The following is a 9593-nucleotide window of genomic DNA, read 5'->3' as shown; positions in this document are numbered from 1 at the left end:
CAGGCATCTCTGTGTGCAGCCTGGTGAGTTTTATCCTCTCTGACAAGTGAACGCCTCTAGTGTGTTTCAACCCTAGACAGAATACTCTTCATCTTAACATTTCATCCCAACACAGAGAGAGAGAGAGAGAGAGAGAGAGAGAGAGAGAGAGAGAGAGAGAGAGAGGAGAGAGAGAGAGAGAGAGAGAGAGAGAGAGCTGAAATGGTTCAGCTCTGTGTATCGGAAGAGAGGGGGAACGAGAGAAAAGCCCATCACTCAAATACACACACTGCAAATCCATTGTCACAGAGGTTATAAGCTGAAGAAACAATCTGCCTCAGAGAAAAGGGGAAAATAGAGGGGAGAGGCTAAGAGAAAGACAGAAGAGAGAGAGGCTAAGAGCGACAGAAGAGAGAGAGAGGCTAAGAGAGAGAGAAGAGAGAGGCTAAGAGAGAGAAAGAAGACAGAGAGAGGCTAAGAGAGAGAGGCTAAGAGAGAGAAAGAAGAGAGAGAGACTAAGAGAGAGAGAGGATAAGAGAGAGAGAAGAGAGAGAGGGGATAAGAGAGAGAGGCTAAGAGAGAGAGAAGAGAGAGAGGCTAAGAGAGAGAAAGAAGAGAGAAAGAGGGAGACTAAGAGAGCGAAAGAAGAGAGAGAGAGAGGCTAAGAGAGAGAAAAAAGAGAGAGAGGGTGTCTAAGAGAGACAAATAAAGAGAGAGAGGGAGACTAAGAGAGCGAAAGAAGAGAGAGAGAGGCTAAGAGAGAAAGAAGAGAGAGGGAGACAAAGAGAGAAAGAAGAGAGAGAGAGGGAGACTAAGAGAGATAAAGAAGAGAGAGAGAGGGAGACTAAGAGAGAGAAAGAAGAGAGAGAGAGGCTAAGAGAGAGAAAGAAGAGAGAGAGGGAGACTAAGAGAGAGAAAGAAGAGAGAGAGAGAGGCTAAGAGAGAGAAAGAAGAGAGAGAGAGAGAGGGAGACTAAGAGAGAGGAAGAAGAGAGAGAAAGGCTAAGAGAGAGAAAGAAGAGAGCGAGAGGGAGACTAAGAGAGAGAGAGGCTAAGAGAGAAAGGAGAGAGAGAGAGAGAGAGAGAGAGAGGAGAGAGAGAGGGGGGGCTAAGAGAGAAAGAAGAGAGAGAAAGAGAGAGAGAAAGGAGAGAGAAAGAGATAGAGAGAGAGAAAGAAGAGAGAGAGAGAGAAAGAGAGAGAGAGAAAGAAGAGAGAAAGATAGAGAGAAAGAGAGAAGAGAGAGAGGGAGAGAGGCTAATAGAGATTGAGGGTGGAGAGAAAGAAGAGAAAGAAGAGAGAGAGACATGCTATGTGAGAGAGAGAGAGAGAGAGAGAGAGAGAGAGAGAGAGAGAGAGAGAGAGAGAGAGAGAGAGAGAGAGAGAGAGAGAGAGAGAGAGAGAGAGTGAGAAGAGAGGGGAGCAAAAAGAAATATTGAGGGTGGAGAGAGAGCGAGAGGAGAAGACAGCAGGTTAGAACAAGGGATGGAGTCAGCTTTACACAAATGGGCTAGGAATAGAATTACTTAAACATATATTAATGTGTGTGTGTGTGCGTGTGCGTGTGCGCGTGTGTGCGTGCGCGCGCGCACGCACGCACGCACGCACAGCTTTAATCAATGTTTAAGTATTTCTATTCCATGGCCATTGTGTAAAGCTGACTCCATCACCTGTCTTAACCTGCTCTCTTCTTGTCTCTCTATCTCTCCTCCTCAAACTCACTTTCTCAGCCTCTCACTCATTCTCCCTCCCTCCGTCTTTATTTCTTCATCTCTTTATGCTAACCGTGAGTGGCAGCGATGATTCATGCCACAAGGTGCCCCAGACCAGATGTTCCCTGGTATTAACATGAACAGGTCTCAGGGGGAATGCCTGTGACCTCATGGTCCTAGATACAGTAGCTTACCCTCCTTCCTCTCCACTGTCCTATACTCCAAACCCCAGTGTTTTATATCACTTCATACTGGCCATGAATGACAGAGATGACAAGGTGCCCGAGACCAGAAGTTCACACCTCCCCTCACTAGCCGCCCTGGTGGTCCCCATAGCCTAGCCTTCACCCACCTCCCCTCACCAGCCGACCTGGTGGTCCCCATAGCCTAGCCTTCACCCACCTCCCCTCACCAGCCGCCCTGGTGGTCCCCATAGCCTAGCCTTCACCCACCTCCCTCACCAGCCGCCCTGGTGGTCCCCATAATTTAGCCTTCACCCACCTCCCCTCACCAGCCGCCCTGGTGGTCCCCATAGCCTAGCCTTCACCCACCTCCCCTCACCAGCCGCCCTGGTGGTCCCCATAACCTAGCCTTCACCCACCTCCCCTCACTAGCCGCCCTGGTGGTCCCCATAGCCTTGCCTTCACCCACCTCCCCTCACCAGCCGCCCTGGTGGTCCCCATAGCCTAGCCTTCACCCACCTCCCCTCACTAGCCGCCCTGGTGGTCCCCATAGCCTTGCCTTCACCTCTCCAACTATCCCGGCAACGTTCCGTACCTCTCACTGTGTTCTATGTCCTTGTTTCTGGGTAAATCCTCCTTCGGTTCCTCTCTCCTCAGTACTTCCCTCACTTCCCTCTGAAGATCCTCACTACCCCCTTTAGAGACAGAGGTGACAAGACGATAGGAATTGAAGAAGGATTTTTGAGATTCTCTCCCTGTCCTAGCTTCCTTGTCTTGTTTCCCTTTTGATAACTAGAGTGCAGGTAGCAGGCAGCTGTCCCAATCATTTTCCTTATCTACAAGATGGAGAGGAGGAGAGGAGGAGAGGACACTGTGGGACTGGGCTGGATTTCCTGAGTGTTTCCTGACATGATTAAAACAAAATGAGAGTAAAACATATAATTACGCATTTTAATTAAAGACTGAATACTGAGTTACACATTTAGAGTAAAACTAATTAACATTTAAGAGATTAAATAAGACCATAAACTTAGATACAAAATACTCTTCATCCTAACCTTATATCCCAACACACACATAAACAAAGATACAGGCAGAGAGAGAGAGATGCCAGATTCTCAGCAGGCTCTGCTCACACTTACTGGCCTGAGGCTAAATCACACGACCAACAACATTGGACACTTTATGGAACACAAAGCCTTCACTATCTCATCCTGGAATATCCAAGGCCTGAGGTCATCTGCCTTTGGCCCACAGAGCAGGAACCTGGACTTCACCAAAGAAATCAGAAATACAGACATTGTCATCCTACAAGAAACATGGTATAGAGGAGACGGACCCACTGGTTGCCCTTTAGAGAGCTGGTCGTCCCATCCACCAAACTACCAGGTGTGAAACAGGGAAGAGACTCAGGGGGTATGTTAATATGGTATAGAGCAGAGCTAATTCACTCTATTAAATTCATCAAAACAGGAACATTTTACATTTGGATAAAAATTCAAAAGGAAATTATCTCAAAAGAGAACAATTTCTTTCTGTGTGCTTCCTATATCCCCCCAATAGAATTCCCATATTTTAATGAAGACATCTTCTCCATCCTAGAGGGGGAAATCAATCATTTCCAGGCCCAGGGATATGTACTAGTCTGTGGTGACCTAAATGCCAGAACTGTACAAGAACCTGACACCCTCAGCACACAAGGGGACAAACACCTACCTGTATTCCCTCCCCCATATGCCCCCCGTGGCACAACTATGACAACATAACCAACAAAAACAAAAACTCCTCCAGCTCTGTCGCTTGCTGTCTACGTACATAGTCAATAGTAGTCTTCGAGGGGACTGCTATGGTAGGTACACCTATAGCTCATCCAGGCACTTGTCATCTCCCGTCTGGATTACTGCAACTCGCTGTTGGCTGGGCTCCCTGCCTGTGCCATTAAACCCCTTCAACTCATCCAGAACGCCGCAGCCCGTCTGGTGTTCAACCTTCCCAAGTTCTCTCACGTCACCCCGCTCCTCTGTTCTCTCCACTTGCTTCCAGTTGAAGCTCGCATCCGCTACAAGACCATGGTGCTTGCCTACGGAGCTGTGAGGGGAACGGCACCTCAGTACCTCCAGGCTCTGATCAGGCCCTACACCCAAACAAGGGCACTGCGTTCATCCACCTCTGGCCTGCTCGCCTCCCTACCACTGAGGAAGTACAGCTCCCGCTCAGCCCAGTCAAAACTGTTCGCTGCTCTGGCCCCCCAATGGTGGAACAAACTCCCTCACGACGCCAGGACAGCGGAGTCAATCACCACCTTCCGGAGACACCTGAAACCCCACCTCTTTAAGGAATACCTAGGATAGGATAAGTAATCCCTCTCACCCCCCCCTTTAAGATTTAGATGCACTATTGTAAAGTGACTGTTCCACTGGATGTCATAAGGTGAATGCACCAATTTGTAAGTCGCTCTGGATAAGAGCGTCTGCTAAATGACTTAAATGTAAATGTAATGTAATGTAATCTCTTCACAGTAGTACTGTAGACTACTTTATCAATGACCTCAACCCAGAGTCTCTCAGAGCGTTCACCGTAAGCCCACAGACCTCAACCCAGAGTCTCTCAGAGCATTCACAGTCAGCCCACAGACCTCAACCCAGAATCTCTCAGAGCATTCACAGTCAACCCACAGACCTCAACCCAGAGTCTCTCAGAGCGTTCACAGTCAGCCCACAGACCTCAACCCAGAGTCTCTCAGAGCATTCACAGTCAGCCCACAGACCTCAACCCAGAGTCTCTCAGAGCATTCACAGTCAGCCCACAGACCTCAACCCAGAGTCTCTCAGAGCGTTCACAGTCAGCCCACAGACCTCAACCCAGAGTCTCTCAGAGCGTTCACAGTCAGCCCACAGACCTCAACCCAGAGTCTCTCAGAGCATTCACAGTAAGCCCACAGACCTCAACCCCAGAGTCTCTCAGAGCGTTCACAGTAAGCCCACAGACCTCAACCCAGAGTCTCTCAGAGCGTTCACAGTCAGCCCACAGACCTCAACCCAGAGTCTCTCAGAGCATTCACAGTAAGCCCACAGACCTCAACCCCGAGTCTCTCAGAGCGTTCACAGTCAGCCCACAGACCTCAACCCAGAGTCTCTCAGAGCATTCACAGTAAGCCCACAGACCTCAACCCAGAGTCTCTCAGAGCGTTCACAGTCAGCCCACAGACCTCAACCCAGAGTCTCTCAGAGCGTTCACAGTCAGCCCACAGACCTCAAACCAGAGTCTCTCAGAGCGTTCACAGTCAGCCCACAGACCTCAACCCAGAGTCTCTCAGAGCGTTCACAGTCAGCCCACAGACCTCAACCCAGAGTCTCTCAGAGCATTCACAGTCAGCCCACAGACCACAACCCAGAGTCTCTCAGAGCGTTCACAGTCAGCCCACAGACCTCAACCCAGAGTCTCTCAGAGCGTTCACAGTCAGCCCACAGACCTCAACCCAGAGTCTCTCAGAGCGTTCACAGTCAGCCCACAGACCTCAACCCAGAGTCTCTCAGAGCGTTCACAGTCAGCCCACAGACCACAACCCAGAGTCTCTCAGAGCATTCACAGTAAGCCCACAGACCACAACCCAGAGTCTCTCAGAGCGTTCAAAGTCAGCCCACAGACCACAACCCAGAGTCTCTCAGAGCGTTCAAAGTCAGCCCACAGACCTCAACCCAGAGTCTCTCAGAGCGTTCAAAGTCAGCCCACAGACCTCAACCCCAGAGTCTCTCAGAGCATTCACAGTAAGCCCACAGACCTCAACCCAGAGTCTCTCAGAGCGTTCACAGTCAGCCCACAGACCTCAACCCAGAGTCTCTCAGAGCATTCACAGTAAGCCCACAGACCTCAACCCAGAGTCTCTCAGAGCGTTCACAGTCAGCCCACAGACCTCAACCCAGAGTCTCTCAGAGCATTCACAGTAAGCCCACAGACCTCAACCCAGAGTCTCTCAGAGCATTCACAGTCAGCCCACAGACCTCAACCCAGAGTCTCTCAGAGCGTTCACAGTCAGCCCACAGACCTCAACCCAGAGTCTCTCAGAGCGTTCACAGTCAGCCCACAGACCTCAACCCAGAGTCTCTCAGAGCATTCACAGTCAGCCCACAGACCTCAACCCAGAGTCTCTCAGAGCGTTCACAGTCAGCCCACAGACCTCAACCCAGAGTCTCTCAGAGCGTTCACAGTCAGCCCACAGACCTCAACCCAGAGTCTCTCAGAGCGTTCACAGTCAGCCCACAGACCTCAACCCAGAGTCTCTCAGAGCGTTCACAGTCAGCCCACAGACCACAACCCAGAGTCTCTCAGAGCATTCACAGTAAGCCCACAGACCACAACCCAGAGTCTCTCAGAGCGTTCAAAGTCAGCCCACAGACCACAACCCAGAGTCTCTCAGAGCGTTCAAAGTCAGCCCACAGACCTCAACCCAGAGTCTCTCAGAGCATTCACAGTCAGCCCACAGACCTCAACCCAGAGTCTCTCAGAGCATTCACAGTAAGCCCACAGACCTCAACCCAGAGTCTCTCAGAGCGTTCACAGTCAGCCCACAGACCTCAACCCAGAGTCTCTCAGAGCGTTCACAGTCAGCCCACAGACCACAACCCAGAGTCTCTCAGAGCGTTCACAGTAAGCCCACAGACCTCAACCCAGAGTCTCTCAGAGCGTTCACAGTCAGCCCACAGACACCCCTATCAGATCACAGTCAGCCCACAGCCCACAGATCTATTGCACTTGCTTTGGCAATGTTAACATATGTTTCCCATGCCAATAAAGCCCCTTAAAGAAAGAGAGAGAGGCTGCATCCCAAATTGCACCTTATGGGTCCTGGTAAAAGGCAGTGCACTTTATAGGGAAGAGAATGCAACTTGAGATGGACCCAGAGAGACATAGACTTTATAGGGAACAGAATGCCACTTCAGATGGACCCAGAGAGACAGACAGACTTTATAGGGAACAGGTTGTCACTTCAGATGGACCCAGAGAGACAGACAGACTTTATAGGGAACAGGTTGTCACTTCAGATGGACCCAGAGAGACAGACAGACTTTATAGGGAACAGGTTGTCACTTCAGATGGACCCAGAGAGACAGACAGACTTTATAGGGAACAGGTTGTCACTTCAGATGGACCCAGAGAGACAGACAGACTTTATAGGGAACAGGTTGTCACTTCAGATGGACCCAGAGAGACAGACAGACTTTATAGGGAACAGGTTGTCACTTCAGATGGACCCAGAGAGACAGACAGACTTTATAGGGAACAGAATGCCACTTCAGATGGACCCAGAGAGACAGACAGACTTTATAGGGAACAGAATGCCACTTCAGATGGACCCAGAGAGACAGACAGACTTTATAGGGAACAGGTTGTCACTTCAGATGGACCCAGAGAGACAGACAGACTTTATAGGGAACAGAATGCCACTTCAGATGGACCCAGAGAGACAGACAGACTTTATAGGGAACAGAATGCCACTTCAGATGGACCCAGAGAGACAGACAGACTTTATAGGGAACAGGTTGCCACTTCAGATGGACCCAGAGAGACAGACAGACTTTATAGGGAACAGGTTGTCACTTCAGATGGACCCAGAGAGACAGACAGACTTTATAGGGAACAGAATGCCACTTCAGATGGACCCAGAGAGACAGACAGACTTTATAGGGAACAGGTTGTCACTTCAGATGGACCCAGAGAGACAGACAGACTTTATAGGGAACAGGTTGTCACTTCAGATGGACCCAGAGAGACAGACAGACTTTATAGGGAACAGGTTGTCACTTCAGATGGACCCAGAGAGACAGACAGACTTTATAGGGAACAGGTTGTCACTTCAGATGGACCCAGAGAGACAGACAGACTTTATAGGGAACAGGTTGTCACTTCAGATGGACCCAGAGAGACAGACAGACTTTATAGGGAACAGGTTGTCACTTCAGATGGACCCAGAGAGTCAGACAGAAACAGGTGTCATCATCATCAATATATCTCTCCCACCCTGCCTGCCTGCCTGCCTCCCTCCCACCCTAATTCCCACCCTCCCTCCTTTCTTCCTCCCTCCCTCCTTCCCTCCCTTCCTCACTAGCCATCAATCTGAATGATGTCAGTCACATTAATTGCTGTGTCCCTCTAATACAGCCCCCAGCACGCTTCAGGACATTCTGCTGACACTGAGACAAGGGCCGTACTGAACGTACTGAATGTACATCATCCCACTGCAGAACTGTGCTCCGCTGTGTGTGTGTGTGTGTGTGTGTGTGTGTGTGTGTGTGTGTGTGTGTGTGTGTGTGTGTGTGTGTGTGTGTGTGTGTGTGTGTGTGTGTGTGTGTGTGTGTGTGTGTGTGTGTGTGTGTGTGTGTGTGTGTGTGTGTGTGTGTGTGTGTGTGTGTGTGTGTGTGTGTGTGTGTGTGTACACAGTCTACAGTACAATATGAGAGAGGCTTTGGCTGAGAGACAGAGCGCTCCTCTCGTCAGGTTTAATAACATTGGAGGTATGTCATTAACTTCACAGTGACTAACCTGGAACCCAAAGAGAATGTTGTTCTGGAGACTATTGACTATTGCTCTTATTCAGTGATCCACACTATTCACTGGAGATGACGAGGAAGACGAAAGGTTGGTAAAGCCCTGCAACAGACTAGTGTCCCTGTCCAGAGGGTGGTACATCAAGCAGCCTCACTACAGAAACAGGAGATAGACTAGTGTCCTGTCCAGGGAGGTGGTACATCAAGCTGTCTCACTACAGAAACAGGAGATAGACTAGTGTCCTGTCCAGAGGGTGGTACATCAAGCTGTCTCACTACAGAAACAGGAGATAGACTAGTGTCCTGTCCAGAGGGTGGTACATCAAGCTGTCTCACTACAGAAACAGGAGATAGACTAGTGTCCTGTTCAGGGAGGTGGTACATCAAGCTGTCTCACTACAGAAACAGGAGACAGGCACCTGCCCTGTGGACAAAGCTTCTCCACTGAACTTCTATTCAGCGTGGATCAGGCATTAGCCTTGGTAATCATAAACATACCACAGATAGATGCCATATGATGAAAATGAAAACACATCTATAATATTTAATCAGAAAGAATAGTTGTCTACTGGCACACAGACATATAGTTGTTATAGGCTCTACAATGAGATGCTTCCAGTCCAGATAACAGCTATTGGTTTCAGAGAGGTAAACAAATGGCATCCTATTCCCTTTAATAGTGCACTACTTTATACTAGAGCCTCATGGGTCCTGGACAAAAGTAATGCACTATACGGTAAAGGGAATAGGGTGTCATTTGGGACACAGCCTTTCTTTCTTGGCTTCATGTCGGTTTCATGACAATCACACGGCCGTGTTTTAATTAGGTTCCCCTCCAGGTAATTAAAAGGAACATTTTTATGAGTAATTCAGACATGACACAAAAATGTAAAAAATATTCCTAAAATGAGTATGTAACAGCAGGCCACCCAGGGAGATGGTTCAGGATTGGACATCTATCCATGTCCTGAGGATGACGAGAATTGCCTTCAAAACCAGCCACTTAATGCAACAGTGAACGCTATTACCATCAAGTAGACATGAGTTTTTCTAGGGTGTTGCACTTCCTAACCTCCTGCAAAATGTATGAACATATTAGAGACACATATTTCACTCAGATTACACAGATCCACAAAGGATTCGAAAACAAAATCCAATTTTAATAAACTCCCATATCT

Source organism: Oncorhynchus gorbuscha, linkage group LG23, assembly GCF_021184085.1.
Source record: "Oncorhynchus gorbuscha isolate QuinsamMale2020 ecotype Even-year linkage group LG23, OgorEven_v1.0, whole genome shotgun sequence".
Taxonomy (NCBI): domain Eukaryota; kingdom Metazoa; phylum Chordata; class Actinopteri; order Salmoniformes; family Salmonidae; genus Oncorhynchus; species Oncorhynchus gorbuscha.
This window is presented reverse-complemented; position numbering follows the sequence as displayed.